Here is a 5,243-nt window from a genome sequence, read left to right as displayed (position 1 = left end):
TCCAGGCCCTACAAGTTTTAGGCATTTCCCTAATTCAACACACATGATATTAATTGACGTCTGATTAACGGGGTTTTGCTGAACTGAAAAAACGCAGATCAGTTTGATTGACGTCAAGGTTTGGGGAAGAACTACCCAGATAGCACACGGTGTTAATTCAATGTTGAATTATGATCACAAAGGTTGCATGTATGGTTCAGGTCAACGACAGAAGCTGGATCAACCATCAAACAACCATTCAATTCTAGCCAATTAACATTCATTGATTGAAATGCCACATCGAATCCAATGTTTTTCAGCACCAGTCCACCAGGCACACTGCCCTGCAAGTTTTAGGCATTTCCCTAATTCAGCACACATGATTTTAATTAACATTTGATTAACAAGGTTTTGCTGAACTGAAAGCATGCAGGTCAGTTTGCCTTGAAGATAAGGTTTGGGGAAAAACTAGTAATCAAAGTGTTCAATCAATGTAAGGTGTTTTTTGCACCCCTCACCACCGCCTGCCATTCAAACGCCCAACCCCCTTCCCTCCACCCACCAAAAACACACACACACCTCTTTCCCCCCACCTGGGCCCATCTACCCCTCAATCGGGTGAAACAACTTTAATTTTAAGTGAAGGTTTTTCATTTTTTAAAAGATTGTTTTGGCTAGTGGCCTTTATTTGATAGTTAATTGACAGGAAGGTGGGTAATGAGGGGAGGGGGGTAATGCAGCAAGGGTCGCCAAGGTCAGGAATTGAACCTGTGACAGCTGTGTTGAGGACTGAGGCCTTGATTGTGGTTTGTGCTTAACCCCTGCGCCACCACAGCACAACCCCTTTTAGGTGAGGGTTAATCATGTTTTAACTTAAGCACTATGTGTTGACAACACTGAGTTGTGATTCCGTTCTGTACCCAGATTCACTAGCAGAACAAGTCAGCGTTGGGCCGGGGGGCGGGGCTAATTACCGGACCCCTAACGAATCACCAGGCCCCTGACGTTTATCGCCTGCGCTACCAGAAACTGTTGAGCGAGGGGCGGGGAGGTTGGTCTGCGTTTTTTGGTTGATCTTTACCCAGGACACACATCGGCTAAACCGTGAGTGAAACAGTCACTGGGACTGACTAGTATATATTCCATTGAGGGAAAGTAACTTTAACATTAAATAGACCTTTCTCAACAGGCGGTAGACTTTCTCAGTCTATAATCAGATATTTAAGCGACCCAAAACCGCACCCCCAGGGCCCCCCATAGCTCGGCGCCTGCCCAGATTGCACATGATGGCAATTCAACATTGAATTAACATCTTTTGCCAACAAGCCAACAGCGAAGTGGCTGTGTGTTTGGGACATCCCACTCATGTAAATGGTGGGGGTGGACCGCTCCACTCCTTACTCCTTGTAGTAAGTTGTAGATGTTTTTATGTCAATATATCACACACAAATGGTCAGTAGGACTTTTTTATGAAAAAGAAAGAAAATGTACAGAAATGAATCTTCACCCACTATCCTTTACAGAGGTTAATTTAGAATGTAATACCCCCCACTCACTAATAAAATGCTCTGACCCAGAACTCTGATGAGGAGGAGAGGAGGGGAAGGGGTGTGGCAAAAGAGCTGACATTGATTCAACATTGATTCAACATTGATCAGTCGTTGATCAGACATTAGCATTTCATTCATTAGATTTCAACCACAAAACAACATTGACTCAATGACACAGTTTCAACATTGGTTACTTGGCTGGAGGTGGATGGTTGTTTGATGGTTGATCAACCGTCAGTTGTTGACCTCAACCAAAAATCAACCATTCTGACTATAATTCAACGTTTATTTACCGTTGTGTGCAATCTGGGCAGTTTGTTGCAGCCCTCCTCACCTCCTCATCTCCCCCTACTCCCTCCCAAACCTCCCCCACCCAGCCGCTCCTCCCAACCTTCTCCTCTTTACCCCCTCTCATCCCTTCTTCCCTCCCCCTCCTTGAGCTCTGGGTCAGAACATTTTATTACTAGGTGGGGGTTAATCATGTTTCAAATTAAGCACTACATGTTGAGAACAGTGGGTTGTGATTCCTTTCTGTACATTTTCTTACTTGTCTGTAAATATTATTACTGACTGTGCATAATGTGTTGACACAAAAACATCTACAAGTCTGTACTAGGAGTTGTACAGTCCACCTCCCCAATTTTACACTTGTGGTTTGTCCCAACCAAACAGCCACTTTGCTGCTGGCTTGTTTGCTACCGGCTTCTGAATTGAATTCTCCGCTGAGCACTTTTATGGTAAGTTTTTCAATATTACTTTGATCTTAAATGTGTTTATTGAAAAATAAGGGCATTGTTTTGTGCCCATAGTAATCCTGGTTATTTTGGGCCAAAACGGATATTTTTAATAATTGAGGTCATGTCTCCTTTTGTATTATTTTCATCCTACCCACCACTCCAGGCCTAAGTATGAAATCCTGCGAGATTTTGTGGGATTTGAGTTTTTAAAATAGGGCGGGGCCTATTGTTTGGTCTGGGAGAGCATGTGGTGGACAAGGAAGTGTAAGGCTGGCTGCTCCAGGTGGGCTTTAAATTGTTGTGATAGTAATCACTTGTTTTTAACTTTTTATTATGATATGCTTATGGTCGTGCTTAAATGAGCCTCTGTACCAGAACAGCTGAGTTGGATGATTACATGACCGTCTGCAGCCATCAAGAAGTGCAGAAGGTTGTTAATCATCCACAGATTCAATCCAGGTGAGGCAGAAGGGAAACACTTAACATGTAAGGCAGGTGAAACACTGAACTAAACCTGCTAATGACTGATTCAGTCTGTTGATCCTTGGATTGGTAACTGGTTAAATTGAACTGGACTATTGTTACTTGTGTGGGATCTTTATTAGCATATAGACACTTTTTAAGGAATTTAATCAACTTATTTGGAAATATTTGTAGCTGATGGAAGATTGAACCAGCTATTTGATGGAAGTTTATTCTGTATAAATTATAATTTTTCCAACTACACTATAAATCACCTTTTGTTCGATTTATTTGTTTCTGGTGTGTTAAATAAACCTGATCCTCCCTGAGTTTTATTGTTAGGTTTTCTGATAAACAGCCCTTTATTTTAAATATTGATTTAATATCAATATCATAAATCCTACACTATACTGCAGCTTGATGGGTAAATGCAGTTGTATATGTAAACATTAAGATAAATATCAATGAAAGATTAAGATATTAATTTAACAGTGAGTGTACATGGGGAACTATATGGTTTGTATTTGTTCTCAGACCTGTAACCAGTACACTGTTTAATATTTCATTGTGTTTCAGAACTTTTCAAATGTTTATCATCTTTCTAACCGGCACCTTCCTCACTTTTATTTTTTTCAGCTGTTGCTCTGCAGTTTGACCGAAAGCTGACTCTTGAGGACTGCAGCAAAACTGTCAAGAAGTGGCTTCATTATGCACCAGAATGAGAGGAAGACATCACAAGGAATCAAAGTGACGCCAACCAGAGTCAAACTGGGGTTACCACAACTTGTACTGTTTCCCTACTTCATACAGTACAAAGCTTAACCTCATGGACTCTGTTCTTCTGTGGACAACATACTGTTGTTTTGACAGTCAAAAAGGAATCAAATATGTTTAAAGATCTGTCCCTCTTTTCTTAAATAAAATGTTAAATCAAACCCATGTTGTCATTTTTAAACTTTTGTACACAGTTTACGCATCATCTGCCAATAATATAGTGTTTAACACCAGTGAAGAAACTTTTAGTGGCATGTTATGATGTAGACCTATCAGACGTAAAATGTACATAAATCCTTAGCTTTCATTCAATATAAAAACAACCCAAATCTGCATGTACATCCACAGTCAAATGATGGTTGAATCAACATTGATTCAATGTAGAATCAACACAAATCTGCATGCAGATCCACGTTCAGATAATGGTTGAATCAACGTGGATTCCTAACTGATTCAATGTAATATCAACACAAATAGGCATGTAAGTTGACATACAGATGATGGTTGAATCAACATTGATATAATGTCAGTAATGGTTGAAACCCTAACGTTGATTCAACATACAAGTCACCGACCACTTTCAATGTTGTTTCAATGTCAGCGTTCAACGTTGATTCAATGTTTCTGGCTGACATTGATTCAATGTTGTTTCAATGATTCTGTGCTATCTGGGTATGTTTCAAAATGGAAGAATCTGGAAATGGGTAGGAAAGACATAGAAGCTAGAAATTTAATGGCACATAAAAAAAACTCTTATGCAAATTAAGCAATAAGCTAGATTCAATAACTAAAACTACAATAGAAATATGGAACACAGTAATTGATCATTATAAATTAGAGAAGGAAACAAGGAGTTTGAGCTGGTTTGCTTGGGACCCAAGGTTCAAACCAGGAATTTATGATAAAAGTTTCAAACAGTGAGATAAAGGTATTACAGCAATGTGTAAACTGGCTGAAAGGGGCAAACTGCTGAGCTTTAATAGCTTAAAGGACAAATATGAACTGGAGGATCAAGACCAGTATAGATACCTGCAAATAAAAGATTATTATGAGAAAGAGATAAAAACCAACGTAAGTAAATTAATAGAGATATTTCATGAGGCCTATGAAGGAAATAAATTCTGAGTTATTTCAGCACTGTACCAGGGATGGCAGGCAGGGAGACATCTACTATGTACATTAAGGAAAAATGGGAAGATGAACTGAAGGAACACACAAGAGAGCAGGAATGGTTTAAAATCTGTAAAGTGCAGTGCACAGCCACCTGCTCCCGTGTGTGGAGGGAATTTAATTGGAAAAATATGATTAGATTTTTTATAACCCCAAAGATCAGGACCAGGATGGTCTCCAGTTCACAGCCATGCTGGAGACTCTGTGGTCAGACTGATGTAGGTCACACACACATTCTGGTCCTGTCAAAAGCTAACCACATACTGGCATAATGTTTGTGTCATTTTGAAAAACATATTGGGATATGGAATACCCAGATCATGTAAAACACTCTGCCTGGGCTGCCTCACACACGACGTCATTCAAAAGGATGATGAATATCTGATAAAAATATGACTTTCAGCAACAACAAAAAAAATCACAAAATTATGGTATAGACAAGATCCGCCTACGGTGGAGCGGTGGCTGAGCGTTGTGATGGAGAAAATCAGTCACAGACTGAGACTGCAGGAGGACCAGTTTGTTGTTAAATGGGAAAAGTGGAGCGATTAGAGCTGTAAGGAGGATGCCA

At 40.0% G+C, this 5,243-nt stretch overlaps 1 long non-coding RNA gene across 1 annotated transcript; it reads left to right on the top strand.

Annotated features, from left to right (window-relative positions):
• The first annotated feature begins 367 nt into the window (after positions 1 to 367).
• LOC148153478 (uncharacterized) lies at positions 368 to 3,663 on the top strand. Its single transcript, XR_015761688.1, has 2 exons — positions 368 to 2,725; positions 3,365 to 3,663. It is a non-coding gene; the product is annotated as an uncharacterized LOC148153478 (long non-coding RNA).
• The last annotated feature ends 1,580 nt before the right edge of the window (positions 3,664 to 5,243 follow it).

The sequence above is a fragment of the Poecilia mexicana genome, unplaced genomic scaffold (genome assembly GCF_051168715.1).
Source record: "Poecilia mexicana isolate PSO_F unplaced genomic scaffold, ASM5116871v1 scaffold_20, whole genome shotgun sequence".
NCBI classification, from domain to species: domain Eukaryota; kingdom Metazoa; phylum Chordata; class Actinopteri; order Cyprinodontiformes; family Poeciliidae; genus Poecilia; species Poecilia mexicana.
The sequence above is the reverse complement of the archived record's forward strand: the minus strand, read 5'-3'. Positions and strand labels throughout refer to the sequence as shown.